Here is a 23,006-nt window from a genome sequence, read left to right on the forward strand (position 1 = left end):
ACATTTAGTCTGAAAACCTCTAAATGCCAAAATACGGAGGTCTTTCTTCAGGGACTTACCATTTAAGAACGCCCTCCACATTCTTTACCTGAGGGGCCAGACAGCTGGGTGTGGGTGGGTAGTATCCATCTGTTTAAGATACAAACATCTCACTTCTACCATCTGTAGATGTTAGACTCTCATCCCTCACCTTGCTGGGACCCCTGGTGAGGGTTGCTACTATTGGCTCAGAATTAGCAGAAACCTTAGTCTCACAGCAAGGCAACACTGAGAAGAAAGGCATTCATTAGAGCACAAGGTTAAATTGTGAAGCCATTACAATGGGTAATAAGTATTAGGAACACTGTAAATAATTTATATTACAAATTATGGATTGGTTGACTTGGAATCCTAATTCCCATTTATAATGCCTTATATGCAAAAATGCAGCCTTATTACAAACAACTAACTTATATTTTTGTTTCCCAAACTGCTAATTGCTTATAGTTAAAAACCGGTATCTTAGAATAAATACACTTTTTAATTAACCAGAACATTTTAACCAACCAAAATAGCCCACTCCCCAAACCATGTTGAGTAAGAGTCCAAAGAAAGTTAAGGGAAACATGATGATTTTATTTAAACTCTATGGCTGTGGTCATTCAACAAATATTTGTTGAATATCTGCTTTGTGCCAGGTACTATGCTGAGAGTTAAGAGAAACAAATATGGAAGGATATAGTACATAACACAAAGGAACTAGCCTAAGTGGGGAAATAAACACTCATGCTGTGCAGCACACAAAAACTATATATAATTCCTATAATGAATAAACACAAAAAGAATAATTTCTAATCTATCCAGGAGTAAGACACAGGGTCAGTCATGACTTCATCAACACTCAGCTTTTAACCTGAAAAATTAGTAGTAGCTTCCCAGATGAACTTTAGAGACATATGCAAAAGCACAAAATACAGAGAAAACAGACACTTTTCTAGGAACAAAACTTCAGTATAGTTACAGCTCAAATTATAAGAGAAAGAAAGTGGCAGAGATAACACTGGACAAATGAAAAGGGCCCAAGCTATAAAAGCTCCATTAGAGACCTTGCCTCTCTGTCTAGTTCACTACTGTATTTCCCTTTACCTGGTACGTAATAGGTTGAATATTGGCTGAATGAATAAACAAACAAATAAATGCTATGCAAAGGAGAGAAAAGATGAGGACCCTAATAAATGGGTAATAATCTATGAACAAAAAAAGAAAAACTCAATTAGGGCCATGAAGGTGTTAGAGCGGAAAAAGGGCTGGGTAGCAGGACTTCGAGTAACCTAGTTTATATATATTTTATATTTTCCAAGATTTATTTTAATAATCATGGTATTACTCCTACATTAAGAAATAATTTTTAAAATGGAATGGACAGTTATTAAGAATTAACTTCATTTGATATTAAGAGCAAAGGAGAAATTTAGAATAACTCCCAGGTTTTCACCTTGGGAAAGTGGGAGGATGGTATGAGGGAAATCAGGAGGAAAACAGTAGCAAGAATAAGTTATTGATGCTCACTCAAGAAGGAACATCTGCTTCACAAAATTTTTATAAAAACTGACCACATACTGAGTCATAAAGCAAGTTTCAACAAACTTCAACGTATAAAATCATACAGTGTTATGTTCTCTGACTGCAATGATTTAAGACTAAAAATCATTAAAAAGATAACTTAAAAGTTTGGAAATCAAGACATATACTTCTAAATAATCCATGAGCCAAAAAAGAAATCATACTGGAAATTAGCAAGTATTCTGAATCGAACAACAACAAAAATACCACATATTATTAAAACTTGTAGGAGGCAGCTAAAGCAGCACTTAGATAAGTCTTAAAATATCTATATTAGAAAAGAAAAAATTTACTAAGACTTGTTTTGTGGCCTAACATATGATCTATCCTAAAGAACGTTCCATGTGCACTTGAGAAGAATGTGTATTCTGTTGCTTTTGGATGGAATGTTCTGTATATATCTGTTAAGTCCACCTGGTCTAACATGTCATTTCAGGCCAATGTTTTCTTATTGATTTTTTTGTCTGGACGATCTATCCATTGATGAAAATGGGGTATTAAAGTCCCCTACATTATTATAATTTCTGTCTATTTCTCTCCCTTTACGTCTGTTAATATTTGCTTTATATATTTAGATGCTCCTATTTGGATGCATAAATACTTAGAAATATTATATCCTCCTGCTGTATTGACCTCTTTATATTACGTAATGTCCTTCTGTGTCTCTTCTTACAGTCTTTTCCAACCACAATGGTATGAAACTAGAAATCAATTACAAGAAAAGACATGGAAAATTCCCAAACATGTGGAGATTAAACAACATGCTCCAAAACAACAAATAGGTCAAAGAAGAAATAAAAAATATATTGAGACAAATGAAAACGGAAATTCAACATACCAAAACATATGGGATGCAGCAAAAGCAGTTCTAAGAGGAAAGTTTATAGCAATAAATGCCTACATCAAGAAAAAAGAAAAATCTCCATAAACAACCTAACTTTAAACTTCAAGGAACTAGAAAAAACAACAAAGAAAGTCCAAAGTTAGCAGAAGGAATGAAATAACAAGGATCAGAGTGGAAATAAGTGAAATCGAGACTAAAAAGACAACAGAAAAGATCAATGAAACTAAGAGCTGGTCCTCTGAAAAGATAAACAAAATAGGCAAACCTTTAGCTAGATTCACCAAGAAAAAAAGAGGACCTAAATAAATAAAATCAGAAAGGGAAGAGGAAACATAACTATTACCAGAGAAATACAAAGGATCATAAGAGAGTACTATGAACAATCGTACACTAACAAATTGGACAACCTAGAAGAAATAAATTCCTAGAAATATCCAATCTACCAAAACCGAAGAAACAAAACAACTAAAGAAACCAAAACATGAAGAAACAGAAAACCTGAACACACCCATTACCTCTAAGGAGATTGAATCAGTAATCAAAAAATTCCAACAAACAAAAGTCTAGGACCAGATGGCTTCACTGGTGAATTCTACCTAACATTCAAAGACGAATTAAGACCAATGCTTCTCAAACACTTCCAAAAAATAGAAGAGGAGAGAACACATACTTATCCTAATACCAAAACCAGACAAGGATGCCACAAGAAAAGAAAATTACAGGCCAATATTCCTGATGAACATAGATGCAAAAATCCTCAACAAAATACTAGCAAACTGAATTCAACAATTCATTAAAAAGATCATACACCATGATCAAGTGAGATTTATTCCGGCAATGCAAGGATGGTTCAATATCCACAAATCAATGTGATATACCACATTAATAAAATAAAGGATAAAAATATGATCATCTCAACAGATGCAGAAAAATCATTTGACAAAATTCAACATCATTTATGATAAAACCTCTCAACAAGGTACAGAGGTATAAAAGGAAAGGACCTCAGCATAATAAAGGCCATATATGACAAGCCCATAGCTAACACCATACTCAACAGTGAGAAGCTGACAGCTTTACCTCTCAGATCAGAAATAAGATAAGGATGCCCATTCTCTCCACTGTTATTCAACACAGTTGGAAATACCACCCGGAGCAGTTAGGCAACAAAAGAAATGAAAGGGATACAAACTGGAAAGGAAGAAGTAAAACTGTCACTATTTGCAGATGACATACTATATATAGAAAACTCCACCAAAAAAACTGTTAAAATAAACAAATTCAGTAAAGCTGTAGGATACCAATATACAGAAATCTGTTGCATTTCTATACACAAATAACAAACTGTCAAAGAGAAATTAAGAAAACAATCCCATTTACAACTGTATCAAAAAGAATAAAATACCCAGGAACAAATTTAATCAAGGAGATGAAAGACTTGTACACTAAAATTATAAGACATCAATGAAAGAAACTAAAGACACAAATAAATGAAAAGATATTCCATGCTCATGACTGTAAGAATTAATACTGTTAAAATGTCCATACTACCCAAAGCAATCTACAGATTCAGTGCAATCCCTATCAAAAATCCAATGGCATTTTTCACAGAAATAGGACAAACAATCCTAAAATCTGTATGGAAGTACAAAAGACCCTGAACAGCCAAAGCAATCTTGAGAAAGAAGAATAAAGTTGGAGGCATCACACTTCCTGATTTCAAACTACAATATAAAGCTATAGTAATCAAAACAGTATGTTACTGGCATAAAAAGAGACACATAGACAATGGAATAGAATAGAGAGGCCAGAAATAAACCCACACGTATATGGTCAACTAACGTATGACAAAGGAGCCAAGAATACACAATGGTGAAAGGACAGTCTCTTCAATAAATGGTGTCAGGAAAACTGGACAGCCATATGCAAAAGAATGAAACTGGACCACTATCTTACACCATACACAAAAATTAACTTAAAATGGATTAAAGACTTAAATATAAGAACTGAAACCATAAAACTCCCAGAAGAAAACATAGGCGGTAAGCTCCTTGACATCAGTCTTGGCGATGATTTTCTGGATTTGACACCAAAAGCAAAAGCAAAAAACAAACAAGTGGGACTACATCAAATTAATAAGTTTCTGTATAGCAGACGAAAACATCAACAAAATTAAAAGGTAACCTACTGAATGGGAGAAAATATTCAAAAATCATGTATCTGATAAGGGGTTAATATCCAAAATATACAAAGAACTTATACAACTCAAGAGCAAAAACTCAATCTGATTAAAAAATGGGCAGAGGATCTGAATAGATATTTTCCAAAGAAGACATACAGATGGTCAACAGGTACATGAAAATAGGCTCAACACCACTAATCATCAGAGAAATGCAAATCAAAACCACAATGAGACACCATCTCAGTCTGTCAGAATGGTTATCATCAAAAAGACAAGAAATAACAACTGTTGGCAAAGACGTGGAGAAAAGAGAACACTTGTGCTCTGTTGGTGGACATGTAAATTGGTGCAGCCACTATGGAAAACAGTATAGAGGTTTCTCCAAAAATTAAAAACAGAACTACCATATGATCTAGCAATTCCACTCTGGGTACATTTCCCAAGAAAACAAAAAACACTAAATCAAAAAGATATATGCACTCCCATGTTCAGTGCAGCATTATTTACAATAGCCAAGATATGGAAACAACCTAAGCATCCATCAGTGGATGAATGGATAAATAAAATGTGGTGTACATATACCATGGAATGTTATTCAGCCATAAAAAAGAATAAAATCTTGCCATTTGCAACAACATGGATGGACCTGGAAGGCATTATGCTAAGTGAAATAAGTCAGAGAAAGACAAATACCGTATGATCTCACTTATATGTGGAATCTAAAGCAACAACAACAAAAAGCTGAGCTCACAGATACAGAAAACAGATTGGTGGTTGCCAGAGGTAGAAGGTGGGAGAAATGGGTAAAGGGGGGGTCAAAGGTACAAACTTCCAATTATAAAATAAATAAGTCATGGGGATGTGATGTACAGCATGGTGACAATAGTTAACTCTGTATTTGCATATTTAAAAGTTGCTAAGAGGGGCCAGCCCCATGGCCGAGTGAGTAAGTTTGCGTGCTCCGCCTTGGTGGCCTAGGGTTTTGCAGGTTTGGATCCTGGGCAGGGACCTAGCACCACTCCTCAGGCCATGCTGAGGCAGCGTCCCACACAGCAGAGCCAGAAGAATCTACAACTAGAATATACAACTATGTACAGGGAGAAAAAGAAGAAGAAAAAAAAAAGTTGCTAAGAGTAAATCTTAAAAGTTCTCATGACAAGAAAAAGAAATGTTCTGTGTATGATGACAGATATTAACTAGTCTTATCGTGGTGATCATTTTGCAATATACACAAATATAGAATCATTATATTGTACATCTCAAACTAATATAATGTTATATGTCAATTTTACCTGAATTTAAAAAAAGAAAAAAGCACAATAGTGGATGCAGGGTCACACCAGAGATTGAAATGAAGAAAGACCTGGTTGTCATTTTTATTTCACCAGTTGGAGTAAGTTTTCAACTAATAAAATGTGGAGCAAAGATCGGGGGTGGGGGGGAGTGAAAATTAAGTATCCATCTCATGTTGGAGGATGGAAAAAAGGAAACTAAACCCAAGGAAAAGTAAAGAAAAATTTAAAAACAGGAATTAATGAAAGAAAAAAAAAGATACAATAGAAAGAGTCAATGGCACCAAAAACTGGTCCTTCAAAAGACTGATAAAACTGGCAAATATCTGGAGATGAATCAGGAAATCTAGGAAGCAGCTGGATATAAAGAGAAACAGCTGAGAAAGAAAATAAGGTTTGGAAGCAAAGATCTGGAAATCATGAAAATACTGATGGTATTTGGAGCCCTAGATAGAAATGAAAAGAGAAACAGAATGAGAAGAACTTTATTAAGATAGCAGGGATTTCTCTACTCCTTCTCACTCTAAGAGAAGGAGAAAAGAAAAAATTAAAGCACATTCCATCTTCAATCATACTACAGTACATGTGAAACTCCAAACCATAATATATGAAAATGGAAAACAGCTGAAAGAATAATAAACACTCGTAAAATGAGCAAGAAGATTAAATACTTAAGTGCCCAGCAGAAAGAACAATGAGAAGAAAACCATTTGTCCCATAGAACCCCAAAAGACTGAAGAACTGGTGGCACCAGACTCTAAAGGCAGAGGTCAGGTAGGGCATGAAGAATAGAATAATATACACTAGTCTGTATAAAAGGACAGTTAGATTCCCAAGCCATATCTTCTACTCTGCATATCCCACCAGAAGATAAAAAATTTATTCTTTCAAGGAACTGAATCAAGGGAAACACAAGGCACAGAGACGGGAAGAGGTGAAGTGCCTACTGAAAATAGGGTTAAGTTTTCTTTATAAATATATTCAAGCCAATAAATGAAAAATAAACGAGTGAATTTTTAAAATCATCATTTTGCAAGACCTAATGAATAAATGGATCTATGCATTAAGCATCAGTGCCCTAGCACTGATAGCACCATAGCACAAGAAAAACAATCAGATATTAGACGATTCTTGATGAGAGAATCCACCACACCTATGAAGTAGTCTTGTTAAAAAAAAAAAAGCAAAGCTGAATCTGATACGCCTCTAGATCTAGCCACCAATTAACAGAAAATGCAGAGAAAGAATGTTTAATTGCACAATGGGGATATAATCAGCAAAATCCAGGCTGGGAAAGCTACATGTCAAATGACCTGGTTTCTTCTGCAAATCAACTGCACCCACACAGTAAGAGGCAAGATGAGAGGCCAGCCCAGTGGCATACTGGTTGGTTCACACGCTCTGCTTCAGTGGCCCGGGGTTTGCGGGTTTGGATCCCGGGTGTGGACCTGGACACCGCTCATCAAGCCATGCTGCAGCAGCATCCCACGTACAAAAAAAAAAGGAAGATTGGCACAGATGTTAGCTCAATAACCGTCTTCCTCAAGCAGAAAGAGGAAGATTGGCAACAGATGTTAGCTCAAGGCCAATCTTCCTCACTAAAGGAAAAAAAGAGGCCAGATGCAAGCTGGAACCTGTAAATGAAAAAAATTTTAAACATATATTTAAAAATTGGCAAAATTAAACAATAATCTTTAAGATGTAAACTTGCATAATAAGACTATAAGAGAAAAAAATTACTTACTATAAAAGTCAGAATGGCTGTCCCCCTTTGGGGACAGGAGGATTGAAATTTAGGCTTCTGGGTTGGCTGGCAATGTTCTATTTCTTGACTTTGGGTTGGTTACAAAGGCTTTCATCTCCTAATAATTCATTAACCTATAAATTTATTTTATGCAGTCTACATCTGTGCTTTGTCTTACCTTTAAAAAGGTTTTTTGAAAAAAAACTTATATCCTCAGATTTGAGAAAATGTTGCATCAATGAAGATACTATACAAGAGAAAAGAGAACAAGCTCTAAGAAATAAAATTATAACCAAAATAAAAAATTCAGTGAAACAACAAAGACAGATAATAACAGAAAATAGATAAGAAAGTCAGAAAATCAATCTAAGAAATCTAACATGTAACTAGTAAGAGCACAATAAGGAGTAAACAGAAAAAATGTACAGAGAAAACATCCCAGAAGTGAAGAACAAGAGTCACCAGATTGAAAAGGCCTGGTGTCCAGCAAATTGAATGAAAAAGACCCATGCCAAGAAAATCAAGGATAAAGATAAGATACTATGCTTAGAAAGAAAGAAAAAGGCAACTTAGAAAGAACTGAGAATAGTAATGACGTTATTTTTACAGCAACATTAAAAGCTAGAAGACACAGCAACTATTCGTTTAAAATTCTGACTAAAAATCAAATTGAATGAAAATCAGCTTTATAACCAGCCAAATTATTACTCAAGAGTGAGGGTAAAATAAGTACACTTTCAGGCATATAACGTCCATAAAGATTTATCACTGAATATTTTTGGGGGGCCTGAGAGAAGATACCAAAGAGACGGAGTAAACCAAATAAAAGGCAGACAAGGGATGCAACGGAGTCAACATGGTAGAGAGGCAAAGGGAATTCCCAGGATAATTGTGAAGGCAGGTCCCAAGACAACAGTAGTGCAGTAAATCTACAAAGCGACAAGTTCGGATTAGAGAAGAGCTCCAGGAGAGTATCTCTAAGAAAAATAAATGTAACTGACAAATCTTATGATAGATTGACAGCATGGGAAAGTACACTGCAAGACATTTTACAGAACAGCGGAAAGATGTTTGAAGATTTCAATGTTCAAAGAAAATTAAGCAAATTTTATTTTTTTAATGAGGTAATTTTTTTTTTTTTTGAGGAAGATTAGCCCTGAGCTAACATCTGCTGCCAATCTTCCTCTTTTTGCTGAGGAAGACTGGCCCTGAGCGAACATCCGTGCCCATCTTCCTGTATTTTATATGTGGGACATCTACCACAGCATGGCTTGCCAAGCAGTGCCATATCCACACCTGGGATCTGAACCTGCGAACTCTGGGCCACCAAAGCAGAACATGCAAACTTAACCGCTGCACCACTGGGCCAGCCCCGAATGAGGTAATTTTTAAACAAAGTTGTATAAGAAAGAAATGTAATCCCAGAAATAATAGCTAAAAGCAGCTAACAAATGTCTGGCACTGTACTAAGTACTGTGCATGCATTAACACATTTAACTCTCATCATTACTTTGCCATATCATATTCTACGTGGCTCATATGTAAACAGTTTTATATAATCATACAAAGGAAAATAGGGTTTGAAATTTTTTGTATAAGAATATTGAAAGAATGGGGGAAGAGGCTATGAGAAAAATTCCTCATCTAACATTACAGGAAGAAAATGTCTAAAACTGATGGAATCAAGACACAGCGATGTCTTATGTAGAAACATAAAGAAGAAATAGCTAAAAGTTAAAGTAGTTGCCTCTAAGAAGGGTAGAAGGAACACATAAGAAACTGCATCTTTTAAGTTAAGTTTTTTAATTTTACAACTACTTGATGTTATATTCTTAGAAAGTAGTATTTTGATAAATATTAAAAATTAACTTTTAAAAAGATAGAAAATAATAAAAGGGAAGACAAATCCTTGGTAACACCAACATCCATAGCAATATTTCCCAGAGGGTATCCTCTGGAATAACAGCTCTACAGAATATTAATAGTTGCTATATGAAAAAAGGGTTCCAACACCAAGTAAACAGGGAGGTGTTTTCACAGAAGGATTACCTTGGAGATTTTAATATGTTACGACAAGCTTTATAGTTTCTCCCTAACATTAGACTACAAGAACTCCCCAGTCCCTCCTCTTACATCAGCTCAAGAAACTTCTGTTCTAAGGCAGTGGTTCTGAAATGTAAGTCAGTCCATAGACCAGTGCCAATCTACAGCAAAGGAAGAAAAGCAAGGACAATATACTGAGTTTTTAACTAACTTAAAATTAATCAACTTAATAGAGCATTCTATATTTTGAGAGTATATCCTTCTTACATCCTTGAAAGTTAAAATATCTTTTCTTTTACGAAATGATGGTGATAAGCGGCAGTTTTTAAAAGCATTCTTACTTTCCAAAATAAAAAGCTGGCAACCCTATGTCAGTACAGTATCCGCATCCCACTAAAAAAAGGTAGTGGTTCATGAAAGTCAAATCTGGGAATCTTTGGAGAACTATTATTTGAATGATGGGCAAAAGAATCCTCTGAGGAAAGAAGTCACCAGAGAAATAGATAATCCAGAAAGAATACTATCATAAAAAACAAGGAGAGAGAACTAAGAAAAAGGAGAAAGCATGTACCTAACAGGTTAGGTAAAATGAGTAATAAAAAACTGTTTACTGAAGGTAACAATTCTAAAGTCACCTATGACCACTAAGTTCAAATACCAGACCACACAGAGTTTAGAAGTAAAGACTAACAGATGAGTTTAGCTTACTCTTTCTAAAAGCTGAGCTCCTCAAGGAGGTCAAAGGAGGTTTGGGTTGGGAAAAACTTAAGCATTAATACAAGCTACTGGTTACAGAATGGAGAAGTTGTTCAAACTAGAGGAAAAATAATTTGACCATAAATATTCACATTCTAACAAACCTACTCTCTTACTCTCATACACTGATGACTGAGTCTAAATCTTCTGTGTAAAAGATATAATAAAAACAGAATCAAGGGCCAGCACCTGTGGCCTAGTGGTTAAGTTTGGCACACTCTGCTTCGGCAGCCTGGGGTTCGGTTCCTAGGCAGAGACCTACACCACTCATCTGTCAGTGGCCAGACTGCGGCAGCAGTTCACATACAAAAAGAGGAAGACTGGCAGCAGACGTTAGCTCAGGATAAATCTTTCTCAGCAAAAAAAAAAGCAGAACAAAATAATTTTCCAGAAATTTATGACCTGACTAACTCCATGTAAACAAACAGAACTTGCATTTCAAACTTTTCATAGTGTCTGGCACAAAGTAGGTGCTTAATAATGATCTACTCAAAGAATTAATGAAAGCCTATACTTAACAATACATTATAATAATAAATAAGTCCTCCATCTATCAAGCATCACTATCCTATGAATGCACATATTCTACTATACACAACTCCAAATTTGTTCATGTACTTAAATGCAGAATTAAAAAGCCAAAAACTCTTCTAAAATTGTACTTAATTTCACCTCACGTGAAGACTGAAAGAAAAGCAGAGGCAAATTCTCCACCCCGACCTCAGGTTCGGCCTGAGCCCTCTAGAATTAAAAATAGATTAGTCACCTAAGAGATTAGGCAATGACAGAGGCATTTACAGTTTCAGTAAGTGTGGCTTTGGCTCTCTTCATAAAATTATAGAAAATACATTTAAATAACTAAAAATTTAGGATAAAATAGTTTCATAGAACATTTCTGTCTGTTTAGGTTTCTGCAACAAGTATACAGTTTTGTGATCACAAAAAGATTTTTATAAACTATTAAAAAAGATAACTTTTTTAAAAATTGTAAATGACACTTAAATGTAACATATCAAGTGTTTTCAGAATGGCAAAGAAATACCAAATATTTAGATACAGTATGAAATTTCAAGAGTATATGAGATTAAAAAAATGACGATTGGTTAAGCTGTTTCATCACGACATCCACAGTCATCCTAAATTATTTGTGCAAATGGAAAACATACTGTCTCCACAATGACATTTTAATACTAGCTAATAATATAGTTTGCAGATCTCTGATGATATATTAGTTGTCAGGTGATAAGTTATCTTGCATATGCAATAGACAGCAGGTAACTACAGATTTAAAATACTAAAACTAATAATGCTTAATCAATAATGCTTATACATAAAAATCATGGATAACTTCAAGTTAAGTATACACATTCATGTTCAAGTTCAGAACTGGTAAGGTTGATTATAATACATAAATGAAACTCCACTAACAATTTGCGCAAAAACTGAACTGAATGGAAAGCTCAGAATTCTTATCATACTCCTGCAGAATTTAGTCCCAAGACCAGGGAGGAAGAAATATCAGAACTGAGGTATCCTTGCTGCAAGCCACTAACTCTGCCCTAGAGTTAAGAAGTTCTAATTCCTAAAAGAAAAGCATGTCCTGGATCTTGGGTAGCAGACCAGATAGATTAAAAGGGCTTGAAAATACCTTCACCTTACTATAGTGTTTAACTTTCTCAAGAGCATTCACTTCTCATTTTCCCACTAACAATGCCATAAAATAGAACAGGGAGACTACTACTCCCTTTAACAAATAAGAAATCTGTAACTCAAAAGTAAAATCACTTCCTTGAAGTTCTAAACAAAGTCAGGTAAGGCTGGACTACATCCCAAAACTCTTGACTCTTAAAATGGTAAACTCTAGTAGGTCACATTGTCTCTGAGACAGACTAAGTTATTCTACATATTTGTCATTTTGGATCCCAATTAGGAACCAAAGTCACAAAATACAGTGGGAAGGCCTAGAATATTTTCAGACTTAACAAGTGGTGAACTCAGGTCATTCGTCGCCAATACCAAGCCTCTTGTTCATAGTATATTTAGCCACAAGGCTTTTATTTGTTGTTAGTGCCCTGGAGTCAGTTCCAACTTCTAACGACCCTGTGTACACTAGAGCAGAACCCTGGCTAGCCTTTCATTTGCGCCATCCTCTCAGGCTTTTATAGGCCTAATTTAAGTCTACTAATGATGAAATGCATTTCTAGAGATGGTTCAACTTGGTTGTTAAATTTCCTGGGATCGGAATAGCTGGCTGCCCCTGATTTTGACTCAATAAAAGCTTAAGTACAAGTGTCTCTAGTTTACTTTTTCAAAGCTCTGCATTTAAAAGTCTCATACAAATAAATACAAAGGGACTCTATAAATAGTTCAAAAAACAACAAAACTGGGACATTAGGGTATTTACTAGGTTGAAAATGCTATATATAAAGTATCACGTTAGTTTTCTCCTCCCATAGGAGTATGCCTCTCAAGATCTAGCCATACAGGCCTCCTTTCTATTCTTCAAAAACCAAGATCTTTCCCACCCAAGACATTCATACATACTGTACCTACTACCAAAACTGCTCTCCCCACTCGTTCATAGCTGATTCTTCTAAGTAATTCTATCAAAGTAGTTGTACTCTACAATATTCTCTATCAGAGAACTCTTGTTCTTTAAAGCTATACAAAAACCTATAATTAGATTTTTTCCAAATTTTTTATTTTGAAAATTGCCAAGTATAATCAAAAGAATATAATAATCATCAGTATACCCTTCACCTAGATTCACCAATTAATATTTCACATTTATCTCTCTCACACATACTTTTTTTGCTGACCCATTTGGAAGTTGCAGCCACCATGACACTTCACCCATAAATATCAGCACATATCGCCTTAAAACAATAAACTTTCTCCTATATAACCACAAGGTCATTATCATACCCAGCAAATTTAACATTATCGCCTAATCTACAGTTCAAATTCTCCCGTTTGACACAAAAATGTTCTTTAAAGCCCTTTTCAAAATCTAGGATACAAAGTTCGCACATTGCATTTGTCATGTCTCTTTCGTCTCCTTTAATCTCAACTGTAACCTTGGGGGTTTTGGGGGTTTTTTTTAAACAGTCAACATGTTTTGAAGTCAGCTGTCTTGGTAGCATACTACACATTCTGGATTTGCCTTATTGTTTCCTCATGATTCAAGTCAAGTTAGACAGTTTTAGTGAAAAAAATTACAGAGCTGACTGATGCTGTGCTTTTACTTGTTTCATGTGTGTTTGTGTGTTTCTCCCTTCTCAAAAATACTGCATATTCCATGTATCTCTAGCATCTAAGAATATATCCCACATAGAAGGTCCTCAATAATATTTGTTGAACAAATAAGAAAATGAATTCTTCACAGCATACAGTACCAAAATACAGTACTGGCTTCAAGACAGGCAACCAATGGTATTTGTTGATATTAACTCATGATTAAGAGGTAACATCATTAGGATCCAAAACTATACTTGGATAAGAATGTTTTGAAATTTAGTATAAATGTATTTTTGGTACTAGGTAGCTGCTCTTAACCAGAGTTGCATAAACTATTCTTCTATGTATCTAACGGAGAATCCATGAACTGATATCAAAAACTCCTGTCAATAAGGTGTTGAAGTACCCAAAAAGGAACTTTAAACTAACATTGAGGACAGGAGGAAATGATGCTCTCTCTTCTTAATGAAAATTATTTTATTTTGTTTCTATATGTTTAAAGCATCTTAATATTATGACACTGTAATTCTAAAAAAAAAAAAAAAAAAACCACTCTCTTAGGAATCGTAAAGTGGTTTCTGTGCCAGACAATCCTCAAAGAGCTCAAAGTCCAAGATGATTAAGACCTGGTCTCTTGGCCTCAAGGAACTTGAAAGCAGGAGAAAACAATAATTACGTATTTTTCAAAAAGCTTAGGTGCTACAACTAGACATATATGCACAGTAATTGATGCACAAAGAACTTTTTTCAAAAAACTTATAACCATCTCTGCTATGTACACACCTTCAGAGGGAGGAACTTGGTGGAAGGTCTTTGGGGCACTCAACTCCTTCACTCACAAGGTAGGGTCATATTTCAGAGAAAACAGAAGCTATTAACATATGAAATTCCTCAACTTTCTCCCACCCCTTTTTCCCTAAACCTACCCACAAAAGCATGTACGTAATTGGCTTCTCTAAGGAGGACATGCCTCTTCTCTCCAGTATCAGAGAGAAATCTCACATCAAGAGCCTCACTTTATCAGTTATTTCCTTTCCTTTATTTTAAATCTCCAACTCTCCTTGGTGCAAATCTGCCATAACCAAAATTAAATTAAAAACAACCAAAAAAGTCCTTACAAATTATTTCTTCATTTTTCTCATTCTTTTCACCACTGAACTTAAAAATGCACATTCCACTTAATTCACTGCAGATTTACTGTGCTCATTACTGTTAACAACTGCATCAAAGACCTCCAAATGACCAAATACCCAAATACACCAGACAATGCTCTAATTTCAGTTCTCACTGAACCCAATCTTTGTATAATAATTGATGCTCGTGAGCTATTTCTTGAAATTCACTTCCTTTGGTTTCTGAGATACCTGTCACTGTTCTCCCACCCCTCTGACGTTTCTTGTACTGATTCTTTTTCCTCTGCCAACCCTTTAATTGTTAGAGTTGCCTAGGTTTCCCTCTTCCTGTTCTCTATGTTCTGCTTGTCCTAAGTAGTCATACTCTCCTAATGCTTCACCTAATTTTTATCTGTTGACAATTTCTAAATCTCTTATCTCCTGCCCCAACCTACCTTGCAAGCTTCAGACTCTTATTGCCAATTGCCCATTAGACATCTCAACCTGGATTCCCCCAGCACCTTTAACAAAACTGACATTCCTTTCAAATTCCTCCCCTTTCTCCAGTCTTCCATATCTCAGTTATGCCATTACTATTTGACCATCTCTCAATCCAGAAATTTGTTATCCCTGATCCTTCCTCTTCCCTAACCCTCCAAATTCTGCTGATTCTTCCTTAAAGATCACCTCTCAAATATCTCCTACAACCACTTCCTTATTTCAGGTCGTTATTAGCTCTTGCTTGCACTATTATCACGGACTCCTAACTGGTCTCCCTGCCACCAACCCCACTGCTTATTTAGTGCACTTTCAATGTGCAGTAAGAAAAACCTGTTTTAATCACTCACTCCTTTGCTTAAAGAGCTCCAGTGCATCCTAGTGCCTAGAAAAGTCATTAACTAAGGGACACATAATTTTCACATTTAACTCTATGAAATGCAGATATGGGGGCCGGCCCTGTGGCCAAGTGGTTAAGTTCACTCACTCTGCTTCGGCAGCCCAGGGTTTTGCCAGTTCAAATCCTGGGCAAGGACATGGCACCGCTCATCGAGCCATGCTGAGGCGGCGTCCCATGTGCCACAACTAGAAGGACCCACAACTAAAAATACATAACTACGTACTGGGGGGCTTCAGGAGAAAAAGGAAAAATAAAATCTTTTAAAAAAATTTTTTAAAAAAAAGAAATGCAGATATGTCATAACTGATGGTACCTTACACTCACTAACTGGCCAGGCAGTAGTAGCACAGTACTCCTCATTGCCAGTGCATATACATACACTAAGAGCACCCATATCAAAACATAAAGAATGGGTGTCAGCAGCCACTGGGGAGAAAATATTAGAGAAAATACTGAAGCATCTTTTATCCCTCCAGAAACCAAATGATTGCAGGAGAAAATGGAGTACATAGTAAATTAGACATGTTCAGCTGGTTTCCCAAATAAGACTCAACAGTAGAACAGCTCTATTTAACTATAAACCTGCAATAGAGCCCAGCATCAATTTTTAGGTAATTATTTTAATTCTTATATAGATTAGTTTAAAAAATACTGTCATCAATACTCATAATGGCATAAAAATTGATACCGTGAGGAAAAACTGTGCTATAAAACTCAAAAAGTGATTGAGAATCCATACACACCGAAAAACTATTAGAACCAATAAACTAGTTCTGCAAGGTTGCAGAGTACAAGATTAATATACAAAAATCAATCGTGTTTCTATATAATAGCAATGAAAATCCGAAAATGAAATTACGGGAAAAAATTCTATTTGCAATAGCAGCTAAAAGAACAAAACCCTTAAGAGTAAATTTAACAAAAAGTATAAGGCTTGTATAATGAAAACTACATAACAGAGAAAAAAACTAAATAAGACCTATATGATTAGAAAGACATGCCACGTTCATGGATATTAACATTGCTAACATAGCAATATTTCCCAAATCAATCTACAGATTTAACGCAATATCTATCAAAATCCTAACTGCCTTTTTTGCAGAAATTAACAGACTGATCCTAAAATTCATACAGGATCCAGAATACCCAAATAACTTTGAAAAAGAAGAACAAAACTGAAGGACTCAATAGTCTTGATTTCAAAACGTAATACAAATCAACAGTAATCAAGACATTATGATGCAGACATAAGGACATATAAATAAATGGAATAAAACCGAGAATCCAGAAACAAACCCTTAAACTTATGGCCAATTGATCTTTGAAAAGATTGTCAAAACAACTGAATGGGAAAGAGGAGTCTTTTTTTTTTTTTTAAAAAGATTGGCACCTGAACTAACAACTGTTGCCAATCTTTTTTTTTTTTCCTGCTTTATCTCCCCAAACCCCCTCTGTACACAGTTGTATATCTTAGTTGCAGGTCCTTCTAGTTGTGGGATGTGGGACGCCGCCTCAACATGACCTAACGAGCGGTGCCATGTCCGCGCCCAGGATCCGAACCCTGGGGCGCCGCAGCGGAGCACGCGAACTTAACCACTCGGCCACGGAGCTGGCCCCAAGAAGAGTCTTTTTAACAAAAGGTTCTGGCAAACTGTATTCACACACAAGAGAATGAAGCTGGACACCTACCTCACACTACATACAAAAATTAACTCAAAATGAAATTACAGACTAAATGTAAGAGCTAAAACTATATAATTCCTACAAAAAGGCATAGGAGTAAATCTTTGTGACCCTGTGTTAGGCAATGTTTTCTTAGATATGACATCAAAAGCACAAACAAAAGAAAGATAAATTGGACTGCATCAAAATTAAAAACTTTTGTGCTTCAAAGGACATCATCAAATGAAAAGACAACCCACAGAACGGGAGAAAATAATTGCAAATCATACACCTGATAAAAGACTTGTATCCAAAATATATAAAGAACACTTACAACTTAACAATAAAAAGAGAAATTATCCAATTTTTAAAATGGGCAAAGGATCTGAATAGACAGTTCTCCAAACAAAGTATACAAAAGACCAATAACTACATGGAAAAAATGCTCAATAATATTAGCCATTAGGGTAATGCAAATCAAAACCACAATGAGATACCACTGCTCACCCACTAGGATGGTTATAATCAAAATGACAGACAACTGTTGGCAAGGATGTGGAGAAACTGCAACCCCCATAGTTGCTGATGAGACTGTAAAAGGATGCAGGTTCTTAGAAAATGGTTCCACAGTTCCTCAAAATGTTAAACAGGGAGGTATCATCCGAGCCAGCAGTTCCACTCCTAGATATGTACCCAAAAAAATATGGAAATACATGTCCACACAAACCCTGTACACGAATGTTCACAGCAGCACTACTTATTACAGCCAAAAAGTGGAACCCAAATGCCTATCAATTGATGAATGGATCAACAAAATGTAGTATATCTGTACAATGAAATATATTTTGGCCATAAAAAAGGAATGAAGTAGTGATAGATGCCACGATACGGATGTACCTTGAAAACATTATGCTACGTGAAAGATGTTAGACACAAAAGGCCACAAATTGTATGATCTCATTTAAACGAAATGTTCAAGATAGACAAAATAGAAACACAGAAAGTAGATTAGTGGTTGTCAAGGGCTAGAGGGAAAGGAGAGAGGCAATGAGGAGCCAATGTTAATTGGTATGGGGTTTCTTTTTGGGGTAATAAAATATTCTAAAATTAGACACTGGTGATGATTACACACTCTATGAATTAGAAAAAAAACACCTTTGTATACTTTAAAAGGGTGAGTTATAATGGCATATGAAATTCTCAAGAAAGCTGTTTTTTTTTAAGTGATTCAAAAGAAGCAGACTTTTACCAGGAAGAAGTCTTGGGAGTACCTTAACCCAATGTACTTACGTTTATACTTTCCTTTTTATGTTTATACAAGAATGACAGATAAAAGCTGTCTTTCAATCAGCATAAAATAAAAATTCTATATGTCAACTATCGTGTCCCAGCTTAATTAACAGGGCTTTTTCTTTCTTAGTGATACATCAAATAATGGTACATTTTGCAACTGATGGCATCTTATATTTGATGAAATATAGTGTTTCCTAGAGAGCTGTATCCAGTACCTGAGCAGGAAAAGACATTTTTCATTTTATGTAATTATTTTAATGTGTATTAAAAATATATTTAATCCTAAACTCACAGTTATTGCTTAGAATAAAGCTAAATGAGTTGAAGTTAAGATAGAGAAAAACAGTAAGTAAATAACAATAGAGATGATACTCAGATATACTTAGGCAAGAAATAGGGGCCGGCCCAGTGGCGCAGCGGTTTAAGTTCGCACGTTCCACTTCTTGGCAGCCTGTGGTTCGCCGGTTCGGATCCTGGGTGCAGACATGGCACCGCTTGGTAAAAGCCATGCTGTGGTAGGCGTCCCACATATAAAGTAGAGGAAGATAGGCATGGATGTTAGCTCAGGCCAGTCTTCCTGAGCAAAAAGAGGAGGATTGGCAGTAGTTAGCTAAGGGCTAATCTTCCTCGGAAAAAAAAAAAGAAAGAAAGAGTGCTGGCAACAAAATTCTTACGTTTAGGAAAAACATTAGTCAAAATAAAGTCTAAAACCCTTCAAAATATAAGATGCTTTCACAAGTTAGTCTACCTCATACAATCCTCATTCCTACTCCCCAATATTTCAATCACAATTAATTCACTATTCCTCCTTATCTTGTGAGATGAAGTTATCAAGAAACAGACCATAAAGGGTTTTATCTGTCATGTTTGGAACTTATAAACAAGTATGTCTCAATCTTTTTTTCCACCTTGGCCCATGCTCCTGAAAATCCCCATTAACAACAGCAACTCACTACAGCATTAGGTCTCTTTCATTTCCTCCCCTTCTCCCTTTTTTTGAGGTGGGGGCTATTTTTAAATGTATCTCCCCATGTTCCTGAGATACCACCATTCTTGAGCAGCATCTCAAGAACTGGCTGCTTCCTGCACATCTAAACGATCATTAGTATGACCAGCAGCTGGCCCTGAGGGAGAAGGAAGGAAGAAAAATGACAGCTCAACTCACAAGGCAAGTGTGTGAAAACAACTAAGGGTGAATGAGTACTGGTGCCCCAAAGTAAAACCTTTCACATTTTGGCATCATAGGAAACAAAAGGCAGCTAGCTCCCCACACTTCATCCTAAATTAATCCATGCACCCAAGCATGTGCTGACTTCTGATCTAACAAAAATTGAAAAACTACAATATAAAAGACAAAGCCCAAGAAAACAGACTCCAAAGGAAGTAACACAGCGAACAGCACAGAATTTTAAAAACTAAAGTACAATTAATATATATAAAGAAATTCAAGGATCTATTGCATCCATAAATTAAAAACATGATGATGCGAAAAAGGAACAGAGTCCAAGAATGAGCTCCTGGAAATTAAAAACACGAAAAAAAATTTTAATTGAACTGGAAAGGTAAGTCAATGAAAATGTCCCCAGATTACAGGGGTTGGGGGGCATGAATGATCAAGATGGAAAATATAAAAGAAGACTTCAACAAAGAGATAATGCAGAGGAGAAAATTATTATTTTTTGATCCATCTGCATATTTTCATTTACAAAACTTAGGTCTACTTTGCATACTGCTCTGTAACATGCTTTTTTTATTTAACAATATATTAGGAACATCTTTCCACATCTAGAAATACATTTCTATAGCATCTTTTTATTTATTTTTGCTAGTTAATATTATTTTTTGGGATATAATTGATGTATAACATTATACTATTGGTTTTAGGTGTACAATACAATGATTCAATATTTTGATATACTGCAATATGAGCAAAATAAATCTTGTTAACATCCATCACCATAGTTACAAAATTTTTTCTTATGATGAGAACTTTTAAGATGTACACTCTTAGCAACTTTCAAATATGCAATACAGTATTATTAACTATAGCCACCATGCTGTACATTACATCCCTGTGACTTATTTATTTTATAACTAGAAGTTTGTACCTTTTGACCCCCTTTACCCATTTTGCCCACCCCCACCTCTGGCAACCACCAATGTGTTTTCTGTATCTATGAGCTTGGTTTTTTGTTGTTGTTGTTTTAGATTCTATACATAAGTGAGATAAGACAGTATTTGTCTTTCTCTGTCGGACTTATTTCACTTAGCATGCTGCCTTCAAGGCCCATCCATGTTGCTGCATATGGCAAGATTTCATTCTTTTTTATAACTGAATAATATTCCATTGTATACATATGCACATCTTATTTATCCATTCATCCACTGATGGACACTTAAGTTTCCATATCTTCGCTATTGTAAATAATGCTGCAATGAACATGGGGGTGCATATATGTTTTCAAGTTAGTGTTTTCATAAATACCCAGAAGGAATGGCTGGATCATATGGTAGTTCCTTTTTAATTTTTTGAGGAATCTCCATACTGTTTTCCATAGTGGTTGTACCAACTTACATGCCCGCCAACAGTGCACAAGGGTTCCCTTTTCACCACATCCTCATCAACACTTTTTTTTTTTTTTTTGATAATAGCCATTCTAACAGGTGAGAGGGAAAATTATTTTTTACATAATAACAAAAGACAATTTCCCAGGGCTGAAAGGAGATAGGAATTGTCAAAACAATAGGACTTTCAAAGTACTGATTTTTTTTTTAAAGATTTTATTTTTTTCCTTTTTCTCCCCAAAGCCCCCCGCTACATAGTTGTATATTCTTCGTTGTGGGTCCTTCTAGTTGTGGCATGTGGGATGCTGCCTCAGCGTGGTTTGATGAGCAGTGCCATGTCCGCGCCCAGGATTCGAACCAACGAAACAGTGGGCCGCCTGCAGCGGAGCGCACTAACTTAACCACTCAGCCAAGGGGGCCAGCCCCCAAAGTGCTGATTTTTAAAAACCCTAAATTCACCTGAAATGCATAACACTGAAAATAGAAGACCCCATAAGCTTCCAAAGAGAAAAATCAAGTTACCCACAAAAGAATAAGAAACAGACTTAGAATTAGACTTCTTAAGAGCAACACTAGATTCCAGAAGACAATGAGACAATGCCTCAAAATTGTTAAGAAAAGTAATATTCAAACTAGAAGCCTACACCAACCAAACTAAATTTTTTTAAATGGAGGCATATAAAATAAATTTTAAGATCTTAAGCCAAAATTTTAGGATTTGGCTCCAGCAAAATGAGGAAATATCCCCCAAGAAAGAAAAAACATGAGATGCAGGAAATACTGCATCCAACCCAAGAGAACAACATAGAGAAATCCCAGAATGAAAGCCATGAAAAAGACCTAGAGAGCAATCAGTCTGGACTGGAGCAAAAGGAAAGAGAGCTCCCAGAGAAATGTTTAAGGGAAAAGGAGGATTTAACAAACTAGACAGTATAAGACACTAGAAAAATTTACAGATAAAACGAAGGCAGAGAAAACATTAAAAAGTGTCAGAAATTTTAAGGGAAAAAATGTTACAAGGAAGAAACTGTAATCATGGTACTATATAGCTCTGCAGAGAATAACATTACTTGGTTAAAATAATATAAAAGCTGTTTATTAACTTTCAACTTTAGAAGCAACCTATAAACAAAGCACAGATAATTATGGTTAAGAACAGAATATGAAATGTTATCAAGTTAAAAATATAAAAGCAAAGTAAAGACAACAAAAACTGAGAGGTGGAAGGAGGAAGAGAAACGAAGGTAAAGGTAGAGACTTTAATAATACCTTACAAAGTGGAGAAATAAACTCTAGAGTTGATGGAATAAGAAGAAAGGTTTAAGTTTAAAGTTACAGAACTAATCAATAGAAAACCCAAAAATTGGAAAGGGCAAAAGAAACATAGGGCATAAGTGACCTGAATCTTTATCACAGCAGGAAAGCCTTGATACAGCACGATGTCTAAAGTAAATGCATCAAATAGTAGTGCAGAAGTATTATTTACCATTATGGAGGTAATGATCAGAAGAATATAACACGTAAAAATTAAAGTGATTCCCTCTCAAAGCAGGACTCAGGAGGCCTGAAGTCTACAGCTTTTCATTTTAAACACTCCTCCTTCTGTATTCTGATATTTTTAGTCAAATACATGCATTATTCCACTACAGGAAATTTTGAAGTATTTAACATAAACGAAAAATATGCTTAGAAATAAGACAATGAGACTAGACAAAAACATTTTTAGTAGCTGTCTAGGTCATACAGATTACTTTTTAAAGTTGTTTAATATTTAAA

The 23,006-nt window shown here is 35.5% G+C and overlaps 1 protein-coding gene across 6 annotated transcripts in view; it reads right to left on the reverse strand.

Moving 5' to 3' along the window:
• MTF2 (metal response element binding transcription factor 2) overlaps nt 1–23,006 on the reverse strand; it is a 69,456-nt gene that overhangs the window by 36,259 nt on the left and 10,191 nt on the right. The window lies entirely within an intron of this gene.

Source organism: Equus przewalskii, chromosome 24, assembly GCF_037783145.1.
Source record: "Equus przewalskii isolate Varuska chromosome 24, EquPr2, whole genome shotgun sequence".
Taxonomy (NCBI): Eukaryota; Metazoa; Chordata; class Mammalia; order Perissodactyla; family Equidae; genus Equus; species Equus przewalskii.